Genomic DNA, 14,160 nt, shown 5'->3' on the forward strand with positions numbered 1-14,160 from the left:
GCACTCCAGCCTGGGTGACAGAGCGAGACTCCGTCTCAAAAACAAAGAAAAACAAAACAAAACAAAAAAACAAACTTTTATTTCCATGTTATTTGTTGTGAAAAAGTTTTGTATAGCTATTCTATTCATTAATTTCTATGTCTAATACTCATATCAATGTCCAGAGTAATGACTTAAAAAAAATATTTTTGAGTCTACAAACAACAAGAATAATCTTCCAGTAAACATTACCTTCTATCTTCTCTTAGTATTCTATTGCTCTTCAGTTCCAGGAAAACTAAAGTGCATTGATTATTATCCAAAACATGAGTTGAGATAAGCAGAGAAATGTCAATTTTATTGCTATTGGGTTAAAGTTTCCATAAAATGTAGATTTATGTTAAATTGAATAATAGTTTTTTTCTAAGATTTCTATTTTTTATTGATTTCCATTTAAATATTCCTTAAATTATAGACAAAGGTATGTTAAAACCATCAACCATAATATTGAATTTGTCTATTTCTCTTTCCAGTATATTTTTGTTTCCTGTGATTTGAATCTTTGCTCTCAGTTGCATACACACGGGATTGTCACATCTTCTCAGTGAATTGCCCCTTTTATTATTATTATATGCCTCTCTTTGCAACTATTAATATTCTCTATCATTATTATTTGAGTGTGCCATATTTGCAAATTTCCTGCTCACTAAAATTTATTTTTAAACCCAAAATCAATACTCAGAGATTTTATCAGTCATTTGCAGACACGTGCAGAGCCACAAAACAACTGAGCTGACCAATCCCCAAGTGCCCAGCTGAAATTAAACAAGATGACACTGCCTTCTTATTTCATCTCTCATGTAGAGTTCACCATAAAATGGAGTTGGGAAGAGCAGGGCAGTGTAAGGGAAGAAGTTCTGGATCTGGGGTCAGTTAGAGGCAGTGTGAATTCCAACTCAGGCAGACATTAGTGGGGTGGTCTCAGGCAAGTAATTTAACATTTCTGAATCTGTTGTTCTTTTTTTTTCTTTCTTTATAACACTAAGAAAATAAAATCCACCCTTTTTTTTTTTTTTTTTTTTTTTTTTTTTTTTTTTTTTTTAGGATTTAAGTTTATAATCTGTGTGAAATGTGTGTGTGTATGTATACTTACTCTTTGGAATCATGGTTCAATATTCACTAATTCAGTGCTTGTGTGACTTTGTAGAACATAAATACTACAAGTAATGTGATTAATTGCATTTCTTTTTATAATGTGTACTTGTTATGGTATTAATGTTGCTATTCCAGCTTTTGTTTGAATAGTATACTTTTTATCCTTTTTAAAATACATATCTTATATTAAAAGTAGTTTTCTGGTTGACAACTTATAGTTGATCTCCTTCTCTTCCTCTTCCTCCTCTACTACCTCATCTGCCTCCAATTCCTCCTCCATCCTATTAAGTTTACCTTTGCAATCTTTGCCATTTAACTGTGCTTCAACCTTTTATATTTAATGCAATTGGTGGTATGGTTGACTTTAAGTCTACCATTCTGATGTTTGCTTTCTCCTTGACAACTTCTATTCATTTCTATTTTCTTTCCTATCTTCATACCTCCTTTAGGTTTGTATTTAATACCGTGTATTATTTACTCTTGGCTAATTAGCTATATGTCAATTTTCTTCATTTTTCTTTAATTTTCCTTTACAGGTCAATCTAAGGTTTATAATATTTATCTTATTACAATATACCTTCCAACAATATTGCAGACTTGTTTACATAGCATTAACCCCTTATTCAAATATTTTTCAGTTTGTCTCTGTCATCCTTTGTACTCTTGTATAAATAATTTTACTTCTGAGTATGTTTTAAATGTAAAATATGTTGTTATTTTTGTTTTAAATAATCAATTATTTATTTATTGAGACCAGGTCTCACTGTGTTACCCAGGCTGGAGTGCAGTGGTACAATCATAACTCACTGTAACCTCAAACTTCTGGGCTCAAATGATCCTCCTGTCTCAGCCTCCTGAGTAGCTAGGATTAAAGAGTTATGCCACTATGCCCAGCTATGTTTTCTTTTATTTATTTATTTATTTATTTATTTATTTATTTATTTATCTATTTATTGCAGAGATGGGATCTAATTGTGTGGGCCAGGCTTGTGTTGAACACTTGAACATCTTGCCTCAACCTCCCGGCATGCTGAGATTACAGGAGTGAGCCACCACGCCTGGCTCAATTATGTTTTAAAGGAAACTTGAAAAGGGGAAGAGACCATATTTACTAATTCTGTTAGTCTTCACTTCTATATGAAGTGCTTAATTTCCACCTAGGGTCATTTCATTTTGAAAAAAAAATTGCTAAGTATTAATTTTAGTGTAAGTTATTTGGTAATGAATCTATAAGTGTTTGTTTTAAAATGGTATTTATTTCTCTTCATTTTCTAAAAAACTTTTTTTTTTTTTTTCCTAGCTGTACAATTTTAAATTGAAGAGGTGTACTCCTCTTCCTCAGCACCATAAAGACATTATTTTTTTTTGGTCTTTTGCCTTATGTTCTTTCCAAAAAGAATTATTTGGTCATATTTATCTTTCATTGCTAGTATAAAATGTGCTTTTTTTCCTTTTAACTTCTTTTTAGATTTTTCTCTTTTCCATGTATTTATAGTAATTTGATTAGGATCCAACTTGATTTTTATTCCAGAGATACAGAACAATTCATGAATTTATGTCATTCTTGTGTAGGGGCTATGCTAATCTTCTCTGTATCTTTCCAAATTTAATATATGTGCTGCTGAAACAAGCACTTGATTTAATTTTCTTTTTATACTACCTGAAATTTGGTGCCCATTCTATTTTTCAGATTTAATTTCTCGTTTTTAATTTTTATGTGTACATAGTTGGTGTATATATTTATGGGGTACATGTGATGGTTTTATACAGGTATATAACATGCAACACCCCAAGCATTTATTATTTCTTCATTACAAGAACATTTCATTTCTGCTATTTTAGTTATTTAAAAACATATTATAAATTATTTTTGACTGTGGTCAACCTGTTGTGCTATCAAGTACTAGATCTTACTCATTCTGTCTATGTTTTTGTACCCATCAACAATCCACACTTTTTCCCTCCCTCTCCACTAACCTTTGCACTCTTTGATCGATTTGACTTAATTTGATTGATTTGACTCCATTGATTGACTTGCATATATCAGATCATTCTTTCATTCTCGGGATGAATTCCACTTGGTCATGATGAATGATCATTTTAATATGTTGTTGAATTCAATTTGCTCGTATTTTGTTTAGGAATTTTGCGTCAATGTTAGCCAGATACTGGCCTGTAGTTTTGTTCTGTTCTTGTTATGTCTTTGTTTGATTTTTGACATCAGTAATACCATCCTCCTAAAATGAGTTTTGAAGTGTTCCCTAATCTTATATATCTTGCAATAGTTTGAGTAGGATTGGTATTAGTTCTTCCTTAAATGTTTGATAAAATTCAGCAGTGAAAACATCAGAACATGTTAATGGCAGCAAATCTATGTCCATACAGAACTGCAGCAACCTCAATTATTTCCTCCTCAGAAGAAAGACTCAGAAGGAGACCAAAGCATGTTTTAGAGCAGGAGTGAAAGTTTATTGAAAAGTTGTAGAGCAGGAATAAAAGGAAGTAAAGTACCCTTGGAAGAGGGCCAAGTGGGCAACCTGAGATATCAAGTGCACAGTTTGACCTGTTGACTTGGGATTTGATACATTGGCATACTTCCAAGATCTTGCATTATTTCTCGGATTCTTCCCTTGGCTTGGGCTGTCTGCATGTTCAGTGGCTTGCTGGCACTTGTGAGGAGAGCATGTTAAGTGTGTTTGCTGGAGTTGTACACATGCTTACTTGAGGTGTTCTTCACTTGCTGGTCTAGAATTTCTAGAGGAAGGTGATATACCAGCTAAACTCTATCACTTTGCCCCTTATTGATCATTCTTGAGCCCACTCATCCAACTCCTGATATCTTATCAGGAAGTTGCTGATCCCCAGTTTCGGGTGTTTTCTCTCTATTGGGAGACTGCTGTTTCCTGGCGCTGGTTGTAAGCAATTATTATTTTAGAGAGACAGTCAACAACTGCCGGACCATCAACTGATGGTCACTTGACATTTCTGGTGGTTGAGGGGGGAGCCCTTCTGCCCTGCTCATGCCTTAATAACTACCTACAATAAAAAGCCAGGCTTTTCTTTGATGGAAAATTTCTTACTAAATTTGATCTTGTGTTTTGTTTTTGGTCTATTCAGGTTTTCGATTTCTTCATAGTTCAATCTTAGTAGGTTGTATGTGTCTGATAATTTATCTGTTTCTTCTAGGCTTTCCAATTTATTGGTACATAGTTGCTCATGGCAGTCTTTAATACTCCTTAGAATTTCTGTTGTATCAGTTGTAATGTCTCCTTTTTCATCTTTATTTATATAGGTCTTCTCCTTTTCTTAATTAGTCTGGCTAAAGGTTTGTTATTTTTGTTTATATTTTCAAAAAAAACCAAACTTTTTTGTTTTCTTTATCTTTTTTTTGTTTGTTTCAATTTCATTTATTTATGCTCTTATTCTTACTATTTTCTTTTCCCAATTTTGAGTTTGGTTTGCTCTTGTTTTTCTACTTCTTTAAAATGCATTGTTGGATTGTTTGTTTGAAGTTTTTCTTTTTTTTTTGCTATAAACTATCCTCTTAATACACATTTTACTATGTCCCATAGGTTTTGACATATTGTGTTTTCATTTTCTTTTTTTTCCAGAAATTTTTAAATTCCCTTTTTAATTTCTTCATTCACTCATTGATCATTCAAGATCATATTGTTTAACTTCTACATTGTAGAGTTTCAAAAGTTTTTTTTTTCTTACTGATTTCTAATTTTATTTCATTGTGTTCACAGAAGATACCTAATATGATGTAAACTTTTTCAATTTCTAAAAAACTTGTTTTATGGCCTCACGTATGGTCTATCCTTGAGAATGATCCATGGGCTGAGAGAAGAATGTGTATTTTGTAGCTTTTGGATGAAATGTTCTGTCAATATTTATTAGGACTATTTGATCTATGTTGCAGATTAAGCCCAATTTTTTTTGCTAATTTCCTGTCTGAATGATCTGCTCAGTACCTAAACTAGGATGTTGAGGTCTCCACTCATTATTGTATTTGGGTCTGTCCCTCTCTTTAAATCCAATAATATTTGCTTCATATACCTTGGTGTTCCAGTTTTGGGAGCAGATATATTTATAACTGGTATATCCTCCTGCATAATTAATTCCTTTATCATTGTATAATGAACCTCTTTGTCTTTCTGTACTTTATGTTTGAAATATATTTTATCTTTTATAATATAGCTACTCCTGTTTTTGTTCTTTGTTTGTTTTCATTTGCATGGATTATCTTTTTTCCTCAATTTACTTTTATTCTGTGTATGTCTTTATAGGTGAGGTGAGTTTCCTGTAGACTTTTATCCGTTCAACTACTCTATATCTTTTAAATGGAGAATTTAGTCCATTTACATTCAATGTTATTATTGATAAGTAATGCTGCTGTCATTTTGTCATTTGTTTTCTGGTCTTGTCAGCCTTCCATTCTTCCCCTTTTTCTATCCTCCTTTGTGTAAGTGATTTTCCTTGCTTTTTATTTTCTGTATATGTTTCACATTTTTTTTTTTTTTTGATTTAAGGTTACCATGAGGCTTGAAAATAACATCTTAAACCAATCATTTTAAACAACTTAACTCTGACTGCAAAACAAGCAAAGAGAAAACCAATAAAAATTCTTCATTTTAACTCTATTCCCTCAACTCTTGTACTTTTGGTGGTTGAATGTATATTTTTATACTGTTTATATTTTTAAAAGGCTTTTGTATTTAGTATCTTTTACAGGTTTATCTTTTAGTCTTTCTATTCAAAATATGAGTGGTTTATATACTGTAATTACAGTTTTAGATTATTCTGTATTTGTATACTTACTGTTACCAGTGAGTTTTGTATCTTCTGATAATTTATTACTGCTCATTAACACTCTTTTTGTTTTATATTAAAGAGCACCCTTTCAGATTTCTTATAGGTTGAGTCTGGTGTTGAAAAAAATCCCTCAGTTTGTGTTTCTTTGAGAGAGTATGTTTCTTTCATGTTTGAATGATATTTTCACTGAATGTAATAATTTATGATATATTATGTTGTGATTCAGCACTTTGAATATGTCATGTCCCTCTCTCTTGGACTCTAAGGTTTCCACTTAGAAGTCTACTGCCAGAATTTTTGGAGTTTATTATTATGTAACTCATTTTTTTTTTCTCTTGCTGCTTTTAGAATCCTTTTCTTATCCTTGACCTTTGGGAGTATGGTTATTAAATGTCCTGAGGTAGTCTTATTTGGGTGAAATTTGCTTGGTGATCTGTGACCTTCTTATAATTAAATATCGGTATCTTTCTCTAGGTTTGGAAAGTTCTCTGTTACTCTTTGAATAAACTTTTTACCCCAATCCCTCTCTCTATCTCCTTTTGAGGCCAATACATTTTATATTTTCTCTTTTGAGGCTATTTTCTAGATCTTGTAGGCATGTTGCAGTCTTTCTTATTGTTTTTTTTTTCTCCTATCACTGTGTATTTTCATAGAAGCTGTCTTCAGTCTCACTCTTCAGTCTCATTCTTCTGCTTTATCAGTTCTGCTGTTGAGAGTCTGATGCACTTATAAATTTGTCAAAATTTTCAGCTCCAGAATTTCTGCTTGATTTTTTTTTATTATTTCAAACTCTTTGTTAAATTTCTCAGATAGGATTTTGAATTCCTTCTCTGTGCTATCTTGAAGTTCAGAGTGTGCTTAAAACAGCTATTGTGAATTCTCTGTCTGAAAGATCACATATCTGTCACTCCAGAATTTGTCACTGTTGCCTTATTTGCTGAGATCATATTTCCCTGGATGTTCTTGATGTTTGTCAATTTTCATAAATGTCTGGGCATTAAATCACAGTTATATATTCTAATCTTTTCATCTGGGCTTGTTTGTGCTTGTCCTTCTTGAGGAGATTCTCTGAGTCTTCAAAGGGAATGGAATGTTTTGATTTTAGTCTTTGGTCACTGCAGTCAGATCTCCACTGGAGGCACTCTAAATTCTGTAACACTATGACTCTTGAAAACTCAAAACAGAAGTATTGCTTTAGTGAGCTTGGGTAAGATCCAGGAGAATTCCCTGGAATACAAGGCAGAGTCTCTTTTTCTCTTTCTTCACTGTTCTCCAAACAAATGGAGGCTCTTTCTGTCTATGCTGGGCTGCTTGGAGTTTGGGGAAGGGGTAACGTGAGCACTCCTGTTACCACATTTGTAATTGTGCTGAATCATAGCTAAATCTAATACAGTACTGGGTTATGCCCAAGGCCTGTGGCAACTACTGCTTGGCTACTGCTGGCGTTTATTTAGGGCCCGAGAGCTATTTATTCATCAGATGGTGAATCCTGCCAAGTCTGCCCTTTCAGGGCAAAAGGTGGTCATCTGGCCTAGCATAGGTCAGAAATGTCATCCAGGTGGTAGGGCCTGGAATCTGGGGCTTCAGGACTTTGGTGCTTTTGTTTGACTGTAGCTGAGCTGGTATCCAAGTTGTAAGACAAAGTCTTCTTTACTATTTATTTTCCTTTCTGCAAGCAATAGAAGTCTCTTGCCAAGTTACACTGCCTGGAGCTGGAGTACAGGTGATGCAGGCACACCCTTGGCCGCCCCTGCATGTGTTTCACTGGGTGGTGTGCAACCCGAGTCTACCAGCTCTGAACCTAGTGCAGCACTGAGGATTGCCCAAGGACTGCAGTTCTTGTGACCTATAGTGCCTTTCAAATTTTTTCAGGACCCAGAGCACTATAGTTTGCTGGTGGTAGGGCTAGCCACAACTCAGTTTTCTACTGCTGGAGTGGAAAATTCTCCTCTGGCTAGAGCTAGTATAAATGCTCCCTTCGTGGGCACTGGCTAAATTCTGCCCTGTGTTATGTTCCACTGTGACAGAATATCAGATAATCAAACAGATTATCTCTCCACATACCATGCTACTAAGAGAATGGGGGAGGAATGGTGTATGAAATACAAAATTGCCATTCCTATTCTATTTAGTGCCCTTTTCCATGATTCAATATTAAAACTAGGTACTGTGATCGCTCACCTGATTTTTGGTTCTTATGGAGATGCTCATGTTTTCATGAATTCATGTTTTCATGAATTTTGGAAACATGCAGTGCATCATTTCTTAAATATAGATATTCTTTCTGTGGGGTGGGAACAGAGTCTCACTCTGTCTATCACCCAGGCTGGAATGCAGTGGTACCTCAGCTCACTGCAACCTCCGACTTCTGGTTCAAGCAATTCTCCTGCCTCAGCTTCCCAAATATCTGGGGCTACAGGGAAGTGCCACCATGCCAGATTAATTTTTGTATTTTTAATAGAAACAGGATTTCACCATGTTGGCCAGGCTGATCTTAAACTCTTGACCTCAAGTGATCCACCCACCTTGACCTCCCAATGTGCTGGGATTATAGGAGTAAGCCACTGCACCTGGCCAAATATAGATATTCTTAAGAATGTGTGTGTATGTGTGTGTGTGTGTGTGTGTCTATGATTTTTTTTCCTCCACCTTCTGTCCTTCAGAGGCTCCAAGTGCGCTTACATTACACATTAGTCATTAACCATCAAGCCACTGAGAATGTGTTTATTTTTAGTGCGTTTTTTCCTCTTTGTGTTTCATTTTAAATAATTTGTTATACTGTTTTCAAGCTCACAGATATGTTAATCCAAGTCAATGCATTTTTTATTTCTGGTGTAATTTTTAGCTCCAAAAATGTATTTGGTTCTTTATATGGCTTCCATTTTTCCCCTCATGATGCTCATGCTTTCCTTAGTATCCTTGCGTGTATTTACAACAGCTGTTTTAAATACCTTGCCTACTGTTTTCTTGTTTCTTTGAATGCATAGTCGTAATTAGATACTAACATGAATGTTATGTATTTGGGAGCCTGCATTTTTAAATCTTTATTTAAAGAATGTTAAAGTTTACTTTTGTAGGTAGTTGAGCAACTTGTAGCTAAGCTTGAGCCTTTTAAGATGTAAGTTTGGTTATTGCATATCCAGGATAAATTTTTCATTAGGACAAATTTACCTCTGCTTGTAAGGCATGTGTTTTCCAGGACCTCTATTGACACTTCCATCACTCAGTGAGGTCTGTCTAGTCTGAATAGTCAGATCACTGTGTATTCCATGTATCAGCCCATTGCCTGAGACAACAAAGAGCTTCTGCCGGTGAAAAAAGGATAAAGTATATACCATATATACCTAGTCACATTGGCCACTGTTGGTTCTTAGCTATAAGTGCATTCTATTGGCTTGTATGTCAAACTAAACAGCCCAATATAAAACCTGCCAAAGAATTGCATAGGACTATAGAAGCAAATATCAAAAGGGCCCACTCAGCATTATCTATAGTCACAGTCTCTAGGGAGTAGGGAAAAGGGAGAAGTAATAATAATATTATAAGACAAGAAAGAAAAAGAAAAAAATTCTCCCTGCATGCAAATAATTATGAAAATTAGAAGTGCCAGTGTCACCAGATGAGAATAAAGCAGCACAAAAATTCTGACATCATAAAAAATCTGAATGTAACGACACCACCAAAGGATTTCATTAGCTATCCAGCAATCATTCCTAACCAAAATAAAAAATCAGAAATAACAGACAAATAATTAAAAGTATAAATTGCAAAGAATATCAATGAAATTTAAGACACGATTGAAAATCCACACAAAAAAGCTTCTAAAGCAATCCAGGAAATGAGGAAAGAGAAAACATAAATATATTTATGTTAAATATATTAATATTAAATGAAATAAATTAATATTAAAAATAATTAATATTTAAATTAATGTTTTTAAATCTAAATTAAAATAAATTAATATTATCTTTGAATCTAAATGATCTAATGCCTTATTTAAAAGCCACAGAATGGTAAGTTGAATGAAAGAAATAAGACATTCATCTGCTGTGTTCAACAGACCTATCTCTCACTTAACAAAATCCATAGTTCAAAGTAAAAGGTTGGAGAAAGATCTACCACGCAAATAGAAAAGGAAAAAGAGGAAGGGTCAGCATTCTTAAATAAAGCAGACTTTGAAACAATAACAGTGAAAAAGGACAAACAAGGGCATTACATAATGATAAAGGGTCAATTCAACAAGAAGACTTAATTATCATAAATATATATGAAGTCAACATTGGAGCACCCATAGTCATCAAAAAAGTAATTTTAGACCTGTGAAAAAACTTAGCCACGCAGTAATAGTGGGGACTTCAATATAACACCGACACTATTAGAAAGATCATTGAGGCAGAAAACTAACAAAGAAATTCTGGTCTTAAACTCAACAGTCAACCAATTGCATCCAATACACATCTACAGAATACTCTACCTGTCGAACACAGAAATACATCCTTCTCATCTGCACATGGAACATACTCCAAGATTAGCCATATGCTCAGCCATAAAGCAGGTCTTAATAAAGTTAAAATAATAGCAACTTACTCTAATACTACAGTGGAATAAATATAGAAATCAATACAGAGAAGATCTCTCAAAACCGCACAGTTACATGGGAATTAAACAAATTGTTCCTGAATGACTTTTGAGTAAACAACTACATTAAGGCAGCAATAAAAAGGTGATTAGAAATACATAAAAATGAAGACACACATACCAAAATTTTGGGGATTCAGACAGACATACCAAAACAATGTTAAGAGGAAAGTTTGTAGTGCTAAACACCTACTTCAAAAAGCTAGATATATCTCAAATTAATTATCTAAGATCACACATAAAGAATCTAGAAAAAAAGCAACTTAAAGTTAGCAGAAGAAAAGAAATAACTAAATCAGAATGGAACTAAATGCAGTTGAGATCTAAAAACTCATACAAAAAGTCAACGAAACCAAACGTTGATTTTCTGAAAGGATAAACAAGATTATTAAACCACTGGCTAGGTTAACAAAGAAAAAAAATATTCAAATAAGCACAATGCAAAATGACCAAGTGACATTACAGTCGATCCCACAGAAACACAAAAGATTCTCATAAAGATGTTTATGAACACCTCTCTGCCCACAAACTAGAAAATCTGGAGGAAATTGATAAATTCCTAGAAACAATTTCACAAGATTAAATCAGCAAGAAATTGAAACACTGAACAAATTCAATATCAAGTTCCCAAATTGCATCGGTAATAAAAAAACCTACCAAACAAAAAAGCTTCTGGACCAGATGGATTCATGGCCAAATAATACCAGATGTACAAAGAGAATCTGGTCCCAATTCTACTAAAGCTATTCCAAATATCAGGTAGAAAGATCTCCTCCTTAACTCATTCCACCCTGATACTAAAATCTTGCCAAAGAACCAATGAAAAAAGAAAACTACAGGACAGTGTTATTGATGAACATAGATCGAAAAATCCTGAACAAAATACTACCAAATAGAATTCAACAACATATCAAAAAGTTAATTCACCATGACCAGATAAGCTTTATTCCTGAGATGGAAGATTGGTTCAACATAGGCAAATCAAGAGATGTGATTAACCACATAAACAGAATTTAAAAATCATATATATGTATATTTAAAAATCATATATATATATGTATATATATGATCATCTCAATAGACATGGAAAAAACTTTCAATAAAATCCAGTATTCCTTCATGATAAAAATCCTCAAGAAACAACATTGTAGGAACACACTTGAAAATAATAAGAGCCACCTGTGAGAAACCCACAGACATTATACTAACTAGGTGAAAGTTGGAAGCATTCTGTTTGAGAAATGAAACAAGACAAAGGATACCTATTCACCCCACTCCTGTTTAACATAGTACTGTTCCTAGTACTGAAGATGCTAGCCAGATAAATCAGGCGAGAGAAATAAGTAAAAGTATCAAAATAGGAAAATAAGAAGTAAACTATTTCTGTTCATGGATGATATAAACATATGCCTAGAAAATCATAAACACTTTGCCAAAAGTCTCCTGGTACGGATTTGAAATGACTTCAGTAAAGTTTCAGGATACGAAATCAATGTATAAAAATCAATAGCATTTCTATACACTAATCATGTTCAAGCTGAAAGCCAAATCGAGAATGCAATCCCATTGATGATAACAATAAAAAAATTTAAAAAAAAACTAGTAATATATCTAACCAAGGAGGTAAAAGATCTCTACAAGAAGAATTACAAAACACTGCTAAAATAAATTAGGATGACACAAATTAATGAAAAAAATACTCCATTATCATGGATTGGAAGAATCAATACCATTAAAATGGCCATACTGCTCAAAGCTATTCATAGATTAAATGCTATTCCTATCAAACTACCAATGACATTTTTCAACACAACTAGAAAAATCTATTCAGAAATTCATATGGAACTGAAAAAGAGCCAGAATAGCCAAAGCAATCCTAATCAAACATAAAAAAGCTGAACACATAACATTACATGACTAAACTATACTATAAGGTTACAGTAACTAAAACAGCATGGTAATAGTACAAAAACACATGTGGACCAATGAAACAGAATAGACAATCCAGATATAAAGCCACAAATCTACATCTATCCGATCTTTGACAAAGTCAACAAAAATAAGCAATGGAAAAAGAACTTTCTATTTGATAAATGGTTCTGGGGCAACTGGCTAGCCATATGCAGAAGAATGAAACTGGACCCCCATCTTCACCATATACAATAATTAACTTTAACGGATTAAAATTAGATATGAAAGAATCCTAGACAAAAAATCTAGGAAACACCATTCTGGACATTAGCCTGGCTAATACTTTATCACTGAGTCCTCAAAACAAAGACAAAAATTGACAAATGGGACTGAATTAAATTAAAAAGTTTCTGCATATCAAAAGAAACTATCAACAGAGCAAAAAGACAACCTACAGAATGGGAGAAAGTATTCACAATCTATGCTCTCAAAATGTCTAATATCCAGAATCTATAAAGAATGAACAATGGAACAAGCAAAAAAACTAATAGTCGCATTAAAAGTGGACAATAGCCATGAACAGATACTTTTCAAAGGAAGAGATACAAACAGCCAACAAGCATATGAAAAATACTCCACATCACTAATAAATACAGAAATGAAAATCAAAAGTACAGAGAGATACCCTCTCACATCTCACACCAGTAAAAATAGTTATTATTCAAAAGTCAGAACCAACATATGTCGGCAGGACTGCAGAGAAATGGGAATGCTTTTACACTGTTGATGAGAATGTAAACTATTTCAGCCACCATGGAAAGCAGCTTGGAGATTTCTCAAATAACTTAGAACTTTCATTCCACTCAACAATGCTATTACTAAGAAACAAAATCATCAATCCAAAAGAAAACAAATCATTCTACAAAAAAGACATACGCATTCACATGTTTATTGCAGCACTATTCATATAAGCAAAGACATGGAATCGACCTAGATGCCCTTCAATGGTGGATTGGATAAAGAAAATGTGATACATACCATGAAACACTATGCATTCATAAAAAATGAACAAAATTATATCCTTTGCAACATGGTTGAAGCTGGAGGCCATTATCCTAAGTGAAATAATGCAGAAACAGAAAACCAAATACTATATGTTCCCACTTATAAATTGGAGCTAAACATTGGGCACTCATGGACATAAAAATGGCAAGAATAGAAACTCTGGACTACTAGAGAGGGAGGGAAGAGATGAAGAGTTGAAAAACAAACTCCTGGGCACTATGCTCAGTACCTCGGAGTTAGGATCATTTGTACCTCCAAACCTCAGCATTACACAATACAAACAGATAATAAACTTGCACATGTACTCCTTGAATGTAAAAGTTGAAATTTATCTTAACTAAATAAATAAAGTAAAAAGGAATACAATTAAAAAGTATACGATGCTGCTACATGATAAATTTCTAGCTACATAATTCCAGAAATTTGCAAACTTCTATCTTCTCAATAATTATTCAACTAGTGCTAGTATTATTGCTATTTCAATAGCTGCTAAGATTTCAGTGTCATCAAATAATTGTCAACTTCTAATGAACTCAGTTACTATGTTGGCAGATCAAGATGATCTATAGTATCTCAAATTGGAACATAACTTTCTCT

At 33.5% G+C, this 14,160-nt stretch overlaps 1 non-coding gene across 1 annotated transcript; it reads right to left on the reverse strand.

Annotated features, from left to right (window-relative positions):
* Positions 1–2,663: 2,663 nt before the first annotated feature.
* Positions 2,664–2,768, reverse strand: LOC119623942 (U6 spliceosomal RNA). Its single transcript, XR_005240043.2, has one exon. It is a non-coding gene; the product is annotated as a U6 spliceosomal RNA (small nuclear RNA).
* Between the last annotated feature and the right edge of the window lie 11,392 nt (positions 2,769–14,160).

The sequence above is a fragment of the Chlorocebus sabaeus genome, chromosome 7 (genome assembly GCF_047675955.1).
Source record: "Chlorocebus sabaeus isolate Y175 chromosome 7, mChlSab1.0.hap1, whole genome shotgun sequence".
NCBI lineage: Eukaryota > Metazoa > Chordata > Mammalia > Primates > Cercopithecidae > Chlorocebus > Chlorocebus sabaeus.